Source organism: Anabrus simplex, chromosome 1, assembly GCF_040414725.1.
Source record: "Anabrus simplex isolate iqAnaSimp1 chromosome 1, ASM4041472v1, whole genome shotgun sequence".
In the NCBI taxonomy this organism is placed as follows: Eukaryota; Metazoa; Arthropoda; class Insecta; order Orthoptera; family Tettigoniidae; genus Anabrus; species Anabrus simplex.
This window is the reverse complement of record NC_090265.1, coordinates 1,526,690,171-1,526,707,564: the sequence shown is the minus strand read 5'-3', so window position 1 is coordinate 1,526,707,564 and position 17,394 is coordinate 1,526,690,171.

Here is a 17,394-nt window from a genome sequence, read left to right as displayed (position 1 = left end):
CTTAGTAGCTTTCCTTTTAGCAAATGCTGTTATCTGAAGGCAAACTGTTATTTTTCGTGAGCACGATTCATGGTTATGCCCACTGACACTTGCCGTTACAGTTCTTCCATTAGGCTCTCCTATGAAAAATGTGAAACGGATAAGGAAACATTACAAATTACATACTCACAATATGTGGAATTCCATCAGAGTTTGAGCTCAGCATTCAAATATAGCTTGCACTACCAATTCACACATCGCCATTTTGTCCCCCATGTAGCATGTAGCATATTACATTGATAATTATTTACCACGAGAATTGTTTTACCCCACTGACTCAAGATTTCACTCAGTTGCGACATATTGTATTGCTCACTGAAGGGTTACAGGCAATAAAAAAGCGCCGACTTGCAATATCGATAACAACCACACATAGCGATCTTTCTCGGGGTTGCCAGCAGTAGGTGCATGAGAATCGGTTGACACCGTAAAGATTGCAGTCTTTTGAGTAGTTGATGCATACTTGGTTCCCAAATGGATTTGTAAATTTTCCAGGTGAATCCGGAACAGAACGCGGGAAATATGTGAAAAATAACCGAAAAGGTTTCCGTCCCAACCTCGTTCGGACAGGTCCCTGAGAACACGCGTTGCTAGGAAACACATGCTGGTCATACATACAAAAAGATGAAAGGTATTTAATTGCACATATTACAGTTTATTAATATCATATCTATATTATAATACATCTGTTTAACATGTCGCTCAGGCGATGGATTTGATATTCACAGAGATTTTCCGCGCAACACATTTCACCCAGTTCCTTTCAGGCCGTCATGCCGCTTGTTCATAAGTGACTCGTTCACAAGATTGCACGCGAAGGTGCCCAACCACTCCTGAGACAGGGTACCCCAGGAAGTGGGACAGCGCCAATGCAGGGGTGCCCTGTTCAACCAAAAATAGCTTCCGAATTGATCATCTAACAACTGTGCCGATTTTTCTAGTGGCTATGATGTAAACCAGTATTGAGTAGCGTAGACGTAAAGCAACTAGCAAAAAAAAAAGTATTGAGTAGGTTGGCAGGTTTGATCACTCTCACCTTTGTTGATTGAATAGGCTCGTGGGTAGCCTATTCATCACTATTCACTTAGATTCCGATTCCTGTCGGGAATGTACTACTTTTAAACGTAAATTAAGTCGCCACTGACCATTCATATAATTTGTTGGTTTGGTTCTTTATTGATAGGTTCTGTTTTAGTGTCCGCTCAACCCATATTCGTTTTTCTTAAATGTTTCTTTGAATGGGTTACTTGCTTCACATTGAAACGGGAGTATAGATAGCTTGGCCTGATGTAGTGCCGTGTTCGGTTTTGCAATTAAATCGGGTTAATAACTTAATAGTCAGGTTTTATCGTTTTAACAATACCACTTGGAAAACACCTCACCCTCACCCCGATGCATGGTAATGCCGGGGTGGACACGGGTTCTTGGAAAAATGAAACATATTTCAGCCTTGTTAGAGACGGGATATTGGATAAACGAACATATTTCAGCCTGGTAAGAGACGTGGTCTTGGATAAACGAATATATTTCAGCCTGGTAAGGGACGGATTCTTGGATGAACGAACATATTTCAGCCTGGTAAGAGACGGGTTCTTGGATCAATGAAACATATTTCAGCCTTATTAGAGACGGGATATTGGATAAACGAACATATTTCAGCCTGGTACGAGACGGGTTCTTGGATAAACGAACATATTTCAGCCTGGTACGAGACGGGTTCCTGGATTAACTAAACATATTTCAGCCAGGGATGAGACGGGTTCCTGGATTAACTAAACATATTTCAGCCAGGGATGAGACGGGTTCCTGGATTAACTAAACATATTTCAGCCAGGGATGAGACGGGTTCCTGGATTAACTAAACATATTTCAACCGGGAACAAGAAAGGTTGTTTAATTACGGATCAGGTACAAAACGCGCTTCTCCCCCCTTCAGTGACGTGAAGCCGAATGAAAAATAACTTTCTTCATACTGCTGTACAACACTTTCATGGATGAAGAAAACTGTAAAGAACTTATGGAAGCAGAAGTATTTGTTCGATTTTTATTAACTTTGCTATTTTAACCAAAAACGTTCCGAATACAACGTGCCGCCTTCAAAGTAAGGCTAATCCACAAGAATAAGTGAAAAAAAACCTGTCACATTGGACAGTAATACGGTCTACTTTCAAAGCTGGAAGCTAAATAAATGTGGTTATTCCCTTTCTTCGTCCTGAGAAGAAATCTCGACTGCCCACGAGAAGGACTTCCTAAACAATGACAATGACGTTATAAGAGGAAGTGGAAACAGTACGTTCATTCACCACCAGATGGCTCCCAGGACGCTAGCGTTCGAAGCGGTAGCTGACCGAACCGTCAGACCAAGCGGTACATAACGTATGTAGACACAAGCCTGGAATGACACATCTAACGACGAGGAACGTACGAATTTGGAAAAACACCGAGACGTCCTGGGAGCCATCTGGTGGTGAATGAATGTACTATTTCAACTTCTATTAAAATGTTTAAATTTTAAAGGGTCATTGTTTAGGAAGCCTTCCTCGTGGACGGTCGAGATTTCTTCTGAGGACGCAGAGCACAGTTCTCTGCGAAACGTAAAGAATTTCACCTTATTTTCTTGACACGGCACAAGCCCAAAAGCCTATACAGCATCATGTCTATAAGTACGGGCCGTGAAAGCATCAATGGCAACAAATAGAACATATTTACTTACTCAACAATAGATGTATTAGAATAAACCCATTAATAGTATTTTCGTATAGCAGAATAACGAATGAGTTAATAACAAGTAGTAACAACATAATTATGTTTTTATTATAATTAGTGCCACCTGCTCAAACGACCGTCAGCTCTTCGTAGCCAGCTTCGGTATTTCCTGGAAGGAACTAGTGGGTCAACTGGGAGCTCCCTGACTGAGGACGTAGTGACAGCTTCTCCCTTATATTTTTCTCTTCGTCTGGTTTCCACCTGCAACTTCTGGAAAACGAAACTGGAATATTCGTCTCTAGGCAAGTCCCGAATATTCTTGTACTCCATCATCGAGATATACATACAAGGGCGCTGCAAACGACGAGTTGTAGCTGGACTGAGATGGCTGTCGTCAGTGTCCCATCGGTTCCAGAGTATAGTTGCTTACGGAGCGGAGTACAGTGATTACTGTATGTGTGGGTGTGAGTGCGTGCGTGCTACCAAACCATCGTGGAGTCAGCAGGCGGAACAACTGTCATGAGTAGAATTGGAAGAATTGGAGCCGTGTTAACTGTAGTTATTATGAGTAGTCTACTACTACTACTACTACTAAAAGTTTTCATTTCTCCCCTGAAGGGGGAGGCGGGCCTCTTAGACGGTTACGCCGTCTCTCAGGCCGGAAGATTTGTTACGGTGAAGGAGATGTGCGGATAAGGTGAGGGGGTGGGCGACCATGGCCTATACTACGAACAGTCCCGGCATTCACCGTAGTGCAGGAAAATGGAAAACCACGGAAAACCATTCTCAGGACAGCCGATGGGTGGGGCCAGGCGAAAAGTCCAGCACTGTGCCCCAGGCCCGTCTCCCGAGTGCAGAGGCGTAGAGCCACCGTAGAGCCGTGGCCAACTTTCCTCTGCTCGGTTGGCCGGTCAGAGTACAGAGCTGTTGGACCACGGGCAAGACTTGGCCTCTTAAGGAACGAAACCCAAGGGCCGAAAACCACTCTGCATCTACCGACCTGTGAGTAGTCTTGTAGTGCTGGCTAATACTGTTGAGCTGTTGCTGTTTAGTTGTCAGTGGTACGTGGATCACTGTGTTTCACCGTGTGAATTACTGGGCATTCTTTGGAGCCGAACCAAGGTATAGGCATCGCGTGTTGTGGGGGTCAGCAGCCCTGGTTCGTATCTGTTCATCTGTAGCCAGTGTGCGGGATGACCGGACTTGCGAGCGAGAGTGAAAGTTGTCATTCATGGTTGAATGGGATTGTGAGTATACGCCGGGCTGAGTGGCTCAGACGGTTTAGGTGCTGGCCTTCTGGCAGGTTCGATCCTGGCTCAGCCCCGTGTTCGATGCACCTCAGAATAAGGGGAAGAATTCATAGATACGACCCTGTCGGTGCTATATAGCATGCACGCTATGGTACAGCTACATACGTCAGAAATGCTATAGAAAACATGTAGAGGAGAGTTGTAAAAACGGAATTTTCACCTTCGTGATTAACGTGGCTGGAAAAAAAATTACCAGGTATACTTTTACGTCCACTAATACTCGACTGATTGGCCCCGCGGTCTAGGAGTAATGAACCTGGCTCTTGGCCGGGCACCCAGGGTTCGATTCCTGGTGAGGTCAGGGATATTTACCTAGATCTGAGGATTGGATCGAGATCCAATGAGCCTGTATGACCGAGCTCTATAGCTGCAGTCGTTTAAGTACTGCCAGTATCCAGTATTCGGGAGATAGTAGGTTCGAAACCCACTGTCGGCAGCCCTGAAGATGGTTTTCCGTGGTTTCCCATTTTCACACCAGACAACTCCTGGAGCTGTACCGTAATTAAGGCCAAGGCTTCTTCCTTCCCACTCCCAGCCCTTTCCTGTCCCATCGTCGCCACAAGACCTATCTGTGTCGGTGCGACGTAAAGCAACTTGTAAAAAAAAGCTTATATGAGACAACTGAAGAGATATTTCATGGTTAGATAACGGCTTTGATCTAAAAGCAAAGAATAACGGGTGAGGAGTTTCTTCAGACTGCCCATGCGAAACCTTGTAATCTGTAAGCTTTCCGGCTGAGCAGAGAACACTTGGTAGGCTAATATCCGTGAGGGGTCTAGCGTCGTGGAGTTTAGTTTTCAGTTTGTGAAGGGCCGATGACCTTCGATGTTAGGCCCCTTAAAACAACAAGCATCATCATCAGTTTGTAAATACAAGATGGGTAGCTGTAACTCTCACTAACCACCAAGATCCTGCTATCCAATCGAAGAAGTTGAGGATAACAGATCATAACGTCTATACATTAACATAATTGTATGATTTTATGCCTTTTCTGGCGAGATGTAGAGTTTACAGTGCCCTGTGTTTTCTGGTATGGGCTTGAATAAATGTGTTACTTTCATTGTCCTGCCTCAGTCTCATCCTTAGCTTTGACAATATAAAAGTGACCGAGGTATGAGCGATGCTAGTAATTCCTTATGCAGCCAGTCCCTGTTATGAGTGGTGGGAAAATATCGCTCATAGGGTTGGTTGGTGGATACATTTCAGAGGGTTTAGCAGAATGATATTTAATAACAACTTCTAGCTCAGTGGAGAAAGCAACAGGAAACTACCTCACTCCTCATTTGCGTAGTATGCCTCTTCAGTGACGCCTAGGGTATTATTACAGATGTTGGCAACGCTATGAGGGATCAGACCTGCCTTCGGGCTGAATACCCAAAATACTATATACAAGGATGATTTTAAAACGTTCTAATTTCCTACATCCACGCCACCGATTCCTCCCTTTCGACCCTACAGTATTCACGCTCAAATCTCCTTCCACATAACAAAAACCTTGTTCCCCCGCATTTAATGTACTGGAAGTTCATCGCTACGGCATTCTCACGCCAGTTCTTTGTTTACTCATTTCTCTCTGTCCCTTCCCTCCTCCTCCTCGCCGGGGTTATTTGTCCTCTACATCACACTAGTCATTTCTCTTCCTAATTTAATTCAGTGCAATTAATTTGCTTTCATCAGCATTTCATTAATCACCCAGCAATGAGCTCCTTCCTGACGCGCTTCAACAACGGGGTTTCTTTTGTAAAGTTCTCGGAATTGTATAATTCGTTATTACTGCTATCTACAGTACTTTCAACCGAAATACATTAGAACCAAATGAATGTAATTATCGTTGTTTGCCTAAGATACTAGACCTTCATTATGGTGCCTCACTAAGACCGGGCTAAAATACTGTCTCGTGTTATTTAAAAAAACTGATTTGTGTCTATGAATAAAATACCCATTTTATCTTACTAGTACTAAGACGAGAGTCATACACTATAATGTATTATCCTTGAAACATGTTTGACACTTGTCCTAATGTACAATTAAGTCTTACCTTTATTTACAATGTGTTCATCAATCTCCAAGTCTCTCATGAACGGTGCAACCAAAATAATTTCCATAATCACCATTGACACGCCTTCTTTTTGCAATATGAGGAAGCATATTGTCAGATGATCGGCCTATGGCCAGTGACAGCAAAAACTCAGACAATAAATAATATTAGTGGATTTACGTCCCACTAACTGCTTTGTACGGTTTTTGGAGACACCGAGGTGCTGGAATTTAGTCCCGCAGTAGTCCTTTTAGGTACCGGTAAATCTACCGACACGAGGCTGAAGTATTTGAGCATCTTTAAATACCACCGGACTAAGCCAGGATCGAACCTGCCAAGTTGGGGGTCACAAGGGCAGCATCTCAACCGTCTGAGCCACTCAGCCTGGTAGAACTTAGATAAACATTCTGAGTGGCGGCGTAGAATATCTCCTGCTTGTCGTAAGATATGACTAACTGAGGTGACTTCCCAAGGTTTTTCAACTTGCGCGAGTAAACTGTACGTTGAACACGCGTTCCTGGTAAATTCTGATGCTGCTTCCACTGACTTAGGCAAGGCTACTCAATTTTTCTATCTTATCCAATCTCTATTGTACATCTCCGGTTCGATACCGTAGTATATAAGTATTGGTAGTATTGAAAGTTCCCATTTATATCAGCCTCGTGCAGACAGATTTATCCCTACGTGAGGGAACTCCTGCCGAACAACGTCTGACACCACGACGTCTCCAAAAATCGGAAAGTTAGTGGGACGTAAGACCAACAACATTATACTATTCAACTCGTGTTCTCCTCCGACCCAGATGGCATTGGCTGAAGCCTTTCCTTCGCAGGTGCCTTCTTTCTTTAAATGGTCGGAACTCTTCCATTTTTTCTTCTCATTAGAACCGTCATACTCCCTATTATACTAATTACAAATACCACCAAAATTGTCTTATAAGGTAAAATACCAGTCACTGCCCCACTTCATGTCACCCTCATAGTATACTAAACTTTCATCTCCCCCTTACCATTTAACACTATGGCAGCAAGTTCAGGAAATGGTGCCTAAAATACCATCCTCAGTTGGTGATTGTGCGATGGTTATGTCAAGATAAAGTCATTAACACCTTTTGTGTTTCTATGGTTGCGAAATATTCTGATAATTGAATAATAATATAAGTACTTTTCTAGGGCAAGTGTTTCCCAGCAGAGGTGATAGAGACGTGTAAGGCTCACTTGGGTTGATGTGTGATTGATCGTGCAGTAGGAATTTAAGAAATTGTAAGCACAACTGTCACATCTGAAGCCGTCTTCACTCTGGATTAGAGGTACGGATAAGGTTTATCCCTAGGAATAAATGCTGTTGGGTATAGAGAGAACCAGTGGCGGCCGGTTTATGAAAAGTCCGTTAAAATTCGACGAGGCAGTACTTCATAGAATATTGGAGGCAGAGAGATAATTATTTGCACACATGATTGGCATGACATGGGGTTTTACTGACATCAAAATAAAGTGAATAAAACTTAACTAACACTGCCTTTTCTTGTAACGCCAACATGCCACGATTACAGGCGCATCTGACGCCCTCTAAGCCTGAGCCTCGCGGAGCGACTGCTGCTCTTCCGGCGGCAGCTGTGAATTTGTTTGAGTTTCCCGACCTCATTGGGTCCTTAATCTCATCTTGACGTGTGGCTCTTAGAGCGTAGACTAGTGGTTTTGTTTAGTACTTAATTTCCAGTATTTCAGGGAAGGTAGAGGAGTGGCGAACATGAAGTTATTGACATATGGTGGTGGCAGTGTCTGGCGTTGTTTGAGGCTTGTGAAAGGAGAATTATTTACGCTTGGGAAGGTGCTAGCCTTCAATTGGGCTCGTTGAGGGGTTTAGATGAGATTTATTTAAGGAATTCGTCGTTGGTTGTTGGGGCTTGCAGTGTTTGTGGCAGGGATAAGGTCTTGCGTTGGGGTATTTGGGTTATATAGTGCTGTTTAATAGGGAGAGAATTTTTTTTAGAAGTTCTATGGTGGGGATGGTTTGTGATGTGCTGTTTAGGTGATGCGTGAAAGGGGGGAGGGTGAGTTTGAGGTTTAATAGTGACAGAGTTTGTCGGTTAGGCTGTTGTGGGTGACGGAGGTGCTTGCTCCCTATAGAGTGAGCTCTAATGATATTTTAAATGAATGGGAAACCTGGGTATGATGCAGCATGTTGGCCTTTGTAAATGGCGCATTTGGCCTGATCTCGAGGGACTGGACAAATGGTGTGGTGGTGGTGATCACTACATCTATTGCAGCGGGTTTGGTTTGGACAGTTTGCTGCTGAGTGATTTAGTTGTAGGCAATTATAGCACATGTAGATAAGGGAAGTTTGTGGGTGAGACTTGTTTCGGTTTGTACGAGTCCGATTCTGGGTTGGTGGAGTTTGGCTGACAGGGGAGGGGGTGTTCGTGGTTGTCACGAGGGTAATGATTGTTCTGTGGCTGCAGGTTGCTTGATTGTAGGAGGTAAGGATTGGGTGCTGGACGGTGGTGATGCAGTTTGCAAGCCGCATTCACAAAGTGTAGGACCAACCTCCGTTGTTTCTTCTTCTCCTTCTACGTCTGTATCTTCCAGGTCTTCCTCTCCTTCTACTTTGGGTTATTCTTCTTCTTCTTCTTCTGGTTTAGGGTAGCAGGATAAGGGGTGGAAGAACAGGGCTCTTAGGCCATCTTAAAGTGCTTTTGTTCGTGTGGGGACTTCGTGGGCGTGATTGTCTTGGAGGGGATTAATCAGTATTATGTTGTTGTGCGTTTCTTCTATTAACGCTACAGGGGTTTGGATAAGGTCTTTGATGGCGCCGAGTATTGCGCACCGATTCAGGGCCACAGGTCCTACGAGGCCAAGAGGGATGGTAATTACGGTGCTGTTTGGTGAGATTGGGAACATTGAGTTGTTTCTTTTATATATAAGTGGGTACTCGAAATTGCGGTCCTCTATATTGGAGTTGTGGCTATTTGTGGCGCCAGATTTTTGAGAAAAAGCTGGCGACGGGGATCGGCTGGAGTTTTTGGAGGAGGGATTTAGGAGAGGGGATACCTGGGTTTCTTTCATGGAGTCTTCTTTGAGGGCTGTGTGGCTTCTGGTTTGGTAATTTGTGGGTGGGGGTTGAACAGGTGCCCGGCTACTTGATCCACCGGGCTTGTTCCGAGATCTTGACTTCTGAGGAATTGTGGGATTTTTCTTGGAGGGGTTAGTTGGGCTGAGGTTGGGAGAGGTGTGGATGAAATACTGGAAGGTCAAACGCACTTGAGGACTGGGCTATATATTTTCAACTTGTAGCCGGAGTAGTGTCAGGTTAGTTTTATACGTGGATTACGCCACGGGCAAGGCACGAATTCAGGACATCAAGCTGACTTGACAATAATGCTCTGGGGCCACCAGGGTAGCTGGTAGCTGTTGTAGGCTCCTTGGCTGGTCGGGGCTAGTGGATGCTAGCGGCGGTGCTATCTTCTTGGCGGTCGGTGAGCTGGCAGTCGGGGTCTCCAGTTCCGGCCGTCGGGGTTAGCTCTCTCCGAGTGCTCTCTTGCGGGGATGCACGTTCAATGCCTATGTGATGCCCTCTCTCACGACAGCTCCTTTCATACCGCACACGAGTCTCATGCGGCAACAATGGCATGTTGCTGTCCAGCGATACCTGTTGGCCTGTTTGTTCACTCGTTGTTGGTGTCAATAAAACCCCATGTCATGTCCAGCATGTGTGGCAATTTGTACCTGACGTGTTTCTGTCCAAAGCCATCTGTTGGTAATTTTGTGTACTTTATTTTGGTGTCAATAAAACCCCATGCCATGCCAATAATGGCGTTAGTTATTACCTCTCTCTCTCTCTCTCTCTCCAATATTTCCTCAAAAGTAAACGAACTTTTGGGTTACCGTGTACAATGAAGGCCTTAACATTCACTCCTCTTTGATCTCTCATGTCCCATACAGACATGGTTTCGCTTTGCATTACACATGAGGCGTCCATGGTTCAAAAAATAGCTCATGTATTTGGGAATTTTACGTGGAAAGCCAAATTCTTGTGGTTCGGATTCTACGTAATATTGGAGAATATCTGACTATGAATGCGTTAACAACAGTCAGTGAAGCTGTAAGTGTTCTTATAAGGATACATGTTGAGATAAAATAAAGGAAAATATAACCTTTATAGCATTTTGTGAGACAAACAGCACTGCGTGGATCGCTTCCTATTTTAGCTACTTTAGAATTTTAGCTTAGTAGGTGTTAATCAAAATTGTAATACGAAATTCCACAGTAAAGTATGGGGAACCAATTTGTGCAAAATTGAAGTTTTTCACACTCTTATGAAGATGTTTACCTTTAAATGTTCGAGTTCACAAGAGATTGCAACTCGTTATACTTTCATTCATACAAAAGCATCAGGATGTCCCTGAACGCAAGCACGTTGGCATGAAATGAATTATACACAAAATGCATTGGACTGCACCAATAATTTTCAAGCGTAACATCAGATTAAAACAGAAATCTCTACGGATATAGAAGGTTGCAGCTTCTGGAATAACACCAGTGACAGATATCTAGTTGCGCTGAATACATTAACTGAACAAATATTAAAGTGTTTAGTTGATCAGAATTCAGGAAAATGAATGTTTCTATCTATCATTCCCATTTTCCAGACGGTCTTACTTTAAAGGTCAACGGAAACTCAATTAAAGAAGAAACAATTGCTGCGTTATAAATTTGTTCCTATATTCGATTAATTTTACAACACCATAATAACAAACAAAAGAATACATGCAATTAAATCAAACTCATGACGTGTTATAAAGTCAGTCCGGCTCTGAGAATTGAGGCAATAAATTAACAGGGAGACGATGTGAGATGAGGAATATTGTTATACGAAGTTTAATACGATGTAGTAAAACAGTAGAGGGGTTTAGTTGTGAGAATTACAAAGTTGTATCCTGAAGCAAAATGAACTTGCGCTTCTCACTAGATTAGTTCAACTTTTCTAATTAATGTGATATTCTCAAGTTAATGAAGTGCAAATATTTGAGGAAGACATTTTGAGATGAACTATTATCTCTTTAGGATTTCTGAACGTGCTGAGCAGAAAATATTCAAGTAAGTATGGTCCCGGACTTACATACTATTAGGGAGGTGGGTTTATCATCCATGCCCTATAAGTCTGCTACGGTAATGGAGACTGTTGTTAAGGACTTGGCGGTGGAGTATGGTGCCAGGGCGTACTACGATTGATGGTATCCTACTTATAGAAAATGGCACAATTATGGCAACAATTCACATCGAATGAAAGACAGACATTTCAGAAATCTTCAAAAGACTTATTGTGTAATCAACTGTGCTCTGAATGGGCACAATCGTCGAAACGACGATGACTGTTCATTTCAGGCATACCCGTCTTGGTGGTAGAATACGTATATACACGGTATCCCATGTCTGTTGTAAGAGGCGACTAAAAGAGATCCCTGGGTCTCTTAACTTGGGAGCATGTGTTGGTGACCACGGGACTCTTAGCAAAGTCCTGGAATTGCTTCAACATTGTGCCAGGCTCCTCACTTCCATCCAACCTGTCCGACCTACATAGATCAACTCTTGTTCTTTTCCGATCCCAACGGTATTACGTATGGAGACGAGGGAATCTCTGATTTTCACGCCCTTCTTGGCCCTCGTCTTTCTTTCGCCAATATCTTCATTTATCAAAGTGTCGGACAATTGCCATTCTTTTTCTCTGATTAATGTTACATAGAGGGTAGTTGATCTTCCTCTTAAAACATAAACCACCAGCACCACCTGTCAGGCAGGTAGCATGATTGACTGAAAGGGGAAGCGTACACCAACTATTTAACGCATTAAATGTGTTCGGAATCGATCAAAGGAGTGTAAAAGCTGCCAATGAATACTATAACTTCCCATTAGCTTGATCTGAGAGTATAAGACATTTACTGGTACCACACGTAACTTACATTATAGTAACATTTCATATTGTTATATTATTTCTTTATGTTTATAATACCGGTATGAGAGAAATTATTGCAAACGTCATATTTCATAAATGTATGAGTATATCCTGTATAGATTTTTAGTTCAAATTTCACGAGGTACAGCGTGTTTAGAAATGCAAGCATAGTAACTTGGTACCGTAATAAATACCCTCTCCAGTGACCTACCCTTGGGGGAAGTATTACATATACTCGAAGAGGGCGATAGATACGTAAAGGACATACACACTGAGTCTTGGATGCGGCCTAACATTCTTTGAAGATTCGTCAGTGTACAGTAAGATGAATTGGGTTTGGAAGACAATATTAAAGGATATCAGCTGCATGCACTAACCGAAATAGTTTTCAGCCACGAACGTGATAATTAGTGCGAATTTTCTCCTTGAAGAGGATTTCCTGCCAAGTAAAAGGCCTACATATGTGCCTCGAGTCCTCTCAAAATAGATTATGAAGGATTTCCACATGGAATCCTTACCGTTTCTCGACCCACATTGCCTCAATCCGGGATAAATCAGGTCACCGAGATGTCTGAGTGCTTCTTTCGCGAGCAGTAAAATCCCTTCAAAGGAACAACAAAGTTGTCGAAGTTGACTCCACAGAACAGACCTGTGTAATGAGTAGAAACAACCTTGCGGTTGTTTTCTCGCAACAGTAAACTAAATGCAGGCCAATTTTATGAACAGTCGTAAATACTAGTCTATGAATATACTTTATTTTAAAATTTTATGTGCATTTATTTTTTCTGTAATTACATTTTCAGGTTTCATTTCATCAGGGCAATCGTATTCAATAATAATGTAACTTAGGTATATTACCGAATATCGCAAAATTTGTTCTCGTAAGGGAGGAGCTGTACCGTATGGTACCAGATTATTATTGACAACTCATGGAGCCAATTTTCATGATAATAGATTTTCTTTTGTTCTATTCAGTGAATACCTTCAGGTTTGGTTAAATGAACAAGTTAAGGGAAAAATAAAATCTACGTCCTTCTCGTAAAAATGAAGTACAATTAGGCAACTTATTAGAATGAAAAGATGAGGAAGCCAGACTCTTCTAAAAATTAAGAAAAGCTACGAAGGGCATGACTATCATTTGATGGGTTTCTAAATTATTGCATAAGAAATACATGAATATCACATTCATGAGGGAGCGAAATCGGTGCACCGCCGTAGATGCATATAGTGTAGGCTGTCAGTTACCAGCAGTATTCGTTGCTTCTCTCTGTGAGTGTGTACACTGCTGAGTTTTGAACCATATTCCACATTGAAGTTTCCATGAACGTTCACTTTGTCAAAGTCAGTATCGTTTTCCAGCGCTTACTTGGTTGTGACTGAGTTACGATGTGGTAGGTACGCAGAGCACATTCATAATATTTCCTAAGTCAGGAATCCCACAAGAAATGTATAATTCAAATCCATGCAGGATGCTTTGTGTAATTACTGAAGACCGGCGTGAGGATAGTTTTCGATAAGCATACAGGGTTCCCAAGTCACTAAAAGAATTAGGTAAAATACATTGAGTACACACACTTACACCTGTTTAGTTTCTGATGTCCTTTTCAATTTTAATAATTATGATTTACTTTCTATTTTAGGCATACATTTGATCGACGAGCAATTTAATTGATGGAACATAACAATACGTAGTAAAATAAAATGCCGTGTGCTCCCCGGAGAGGCCTGGTGCAGGTCTTTTGATTTGACGCTCATAAGCGACCTGCGCGTCGTGAAGAGGATGAAATGATGATGAAGTCCCCGTGTCAGGGAAATTAACCATTTATGGTTAAAATTCCCGACCCTGCCGGGAATCGAACCCGGAATCCCTGTGACCAAAGGCCAGCACGCTAACCATTTAGGCATGGAGCTGGACACAATACTTAATGAACTTCACGTTTAAGCCCAGTGTAATCTTTGAACTCACATCAAGTCAAGGAAAGTATACATAATTGTCATGTTGATTTTTTTTGTTTCTGTATTATTTCTCATTTCGATTTTATGACACGCGATTGGTATTTTAATGACATTTATTCACGCTTGGAAAAAGGAAGTTGCGCACTAAGAGTAAATAGCCCAATTTCGGCATAAATGCATACCACTGAAGGGTTTATAGAGTCGTAAAGGTGTGTGCGTCCGCCTCTGTAGTGTAGTTGTTAGTGTGATTAGCTGCCACCCCCGGAGGCCCGGATTCGGTTCCCGGTTCTGCCACGAAATTTGAAAAGTGGTACGAGGGCTGGAACGGGGTGCACTAAGCCTTGGGAGGTCAACTGAGTAGAGGTGGGTTCGATTCCCACCTCAGACATCCTGGAAGTGGTTTTCAGTGGTTTCCCACTTCTCCTCCAGGCAAATGCCGGGATGGTACCTAACTCAAGGCCACGGCCGCTTCCTTCCCTCTTCCTTGTTTATCCCTTTCAATCTTCCCTTCCCCCCGCAAGGCCCCTGTTCAGCATAGCAGGTGAGGCCGCCTGGGCGAGATACTGGTCATCCTCCCCAGTTGTATCCCCGACCAGGAGTCTGAAGCTCCAGGACACTGCCCTTGAGGTGGTAGAAGCAGGATCCCTCACTGAGTCCGAGGGAAAAGCCGACCCTGGAGGGTAAACAGATTAAGAAGATGAAGAAAGATGCGTGAGCTGTAGAGTCACAACAATATTATGACGATGGTGTTATCAGTCATTCGTGGAGCTCCAGGCTCACAGTGAAGGGAGGTCACGCCCCACAGGGTATGGCTCGTAGGAGCATTATAATTTGACATTGTTTAATAGGAGTTACACTGTGGGTTTCCCTACGCCGAGTGGTCGTATCGTGCGATTGCTAGGCTTGTTGGACATTCTGACTTCACAGTAGCCACACGTTGGAATCAATAGCACTACTTGAAACAACCAAATCTCATAAGATCATCGTATTAGGTGCCTTATACTGTCCTATGACATATGCACTAGTCGACCGGACAAAGTTGCTGATCTTGCTAGAGTAAACCCTTTTCCTACATCTGGCCCCGACGACTGGCATCGTCCGGATGGCGGATTTATCGTCCTATACAAAGGCTGCCGTTAACACCGCAGCACAGAGTGACTGAACTGATGATTAGTGTTGTTTAAAGCCCGGATTTTCATGCCGTAACAGGTTAGATTGCAAACTAAATTTGGTTAATAGAAAGTGTCGGCCAACCGCTCTTCCATAATGTAGCAAGAGCAACATAAATTATAGGTGTTCTGATGGGCATTACCCCTAATGTTTATGCAAACCCCATAGCTTAACCGTTGCGAAGGTAGACTAATCTTGCTGCTCGCTTCAGAAACTTTGCATTCTAACCTATTAATGCATAACAATCCGGGCTCTAGATGTTACATCGCTTTGTGAGATAAATCTTGGTTCTGCATTACACGGACGGCAATAGTGTTCGAGTATGGTGGCGCAGAGGGGTGAGGACATTTCCTCTCAGTGTGATAGAGGTATTCTGCATTATTTCTGGTATTGTTGTGTGGAAATCTTTAAGTTACGACTTCAAGTTACCTCTGAAAATGATTTGGGGTCACTGACGACACAATAGCACGTTATAACATCCGATGTCCTCGTTTGTTATCTCTCATGAGAGAGCATGCTCGTGCAATCCTTCAACAGGATAATGTGCCCACACACAGTATATGAGTCAACAGTCTGTGTCATGTTGAGGTACTTCCATGGCCAGAGCACGTTTGCACTTATCTCAGACGTCATCTCAAAGCAAGTGTCGATCTGTGAGTCAACGAGGGCCTGTTAGAATAGCTGTGAGCCGACTTCCCTCAGGAGAGGGTAGTTATATAATCTGAAATGTTTAATATTAATATCCCGGGAACAAATTAACGCTAATATTGCATCATATGATGTGCTACATCCCACTGACTTGAGACCAACAGTACTGTTTATTTTATTGTCCATCTGATTTGACATATTCTTCGCCATACTGTCTTGTGACTTTCGAAGACCTGCAGTTTCCCTTCAATTTCACTGCAGTTTCCAAGTGCTTACAATTTATTTTGGGCAGTACTAATTTTCTGTATATTTTCTGAATTGAAAAGAGATAATCTGGAATTGTTATACCTTCTTCTTTATCTGTTTACCATCCAGGGTCGGTTTTCCCTCAGACTCTGCCAAGGATCCCACCTCTACCGCCTCAAGGGTAGTGTCCTGGAGCTTCAGACTCTGGATTGGGGATCAAACTGGGGAGGATGACCAGTATCTCGCACAGGCGGCTTCACCTGATATGCTGAATACGGGCTTTCCTGGGAGGGGGGTGGGGAGATTGGAAGGGATATAAAAGGGAAGGAAGCGGCCATGGCCTTAAGATAGCATTTGCCTGGAGGTGAAGTGGGAAACCATGGAAAACCACTTCTAGGATGGCTGAGGTGGGAATCGAACCCACCTCTACTCAGTTGACATTCCGAGGCTGAGCGGACCTCGTTCCAGCCCTCGTACCACTTTTCAAATTTCGTGGCAGAGCCGGGAATCGAACCGGGGCCTCCGGGGGTGGCAGCTACTCACACTAACCACTACACCACAGAGACGGGCGGAATTTTTTATATACGGTATAGTATATACTTAATTTTTAATTGAACACGATTTTCGCTATGTTATACTACGGCATTAAGAAGTGAATATATATGAAGTTATAATTATCATTCCCTACCATAAGCATTAAAAGGACGAATTATTCGTCACCAGGTTGTAATATCAATTGAAATATTTACTTTTAACACACCGGGAATTAAAGATAATTTAGATGACTAGTCAACAATTACCAATAGCGAAGACATACTTTCATTAGTTAGATGATTGAGAAACAGGTTCATTTTTATTTTCAGTTGTTCGAATTCATTACATGTGAAGTTATTTACATGAAACTATGTATAATCACTTTTATTTCTGGCTCCTTGTTTGAATGAGCTCTTCGGTACAGAGGGCCCCGAGTTCAATTCCCGGGCGAGTTGGAGAATTATACCTTGAATTGCTAATTCCCATGGCTCGGGGACTGGGTGTGTGTACTGTCCCTAACATCCCTGCAACTCACTTGTCACAAATCGAATATCTTGAGAGTCCCTCATATTATGAATTAAGGAACCAGCACATATGAACAACAAAGCCTTAAATAACGCATACACTATCCTTTACTACAATAACACGCAGTTTCACCCACATGGCAGATTCATCCCACCATCGTCCCTTGAAAAGGCTAGATATAGCCACACGAAGTTATTATTATTATTATTATTATTATTATTATTATTATTATTATTATTATTATTATTATTATCACGTCACCATATCCAT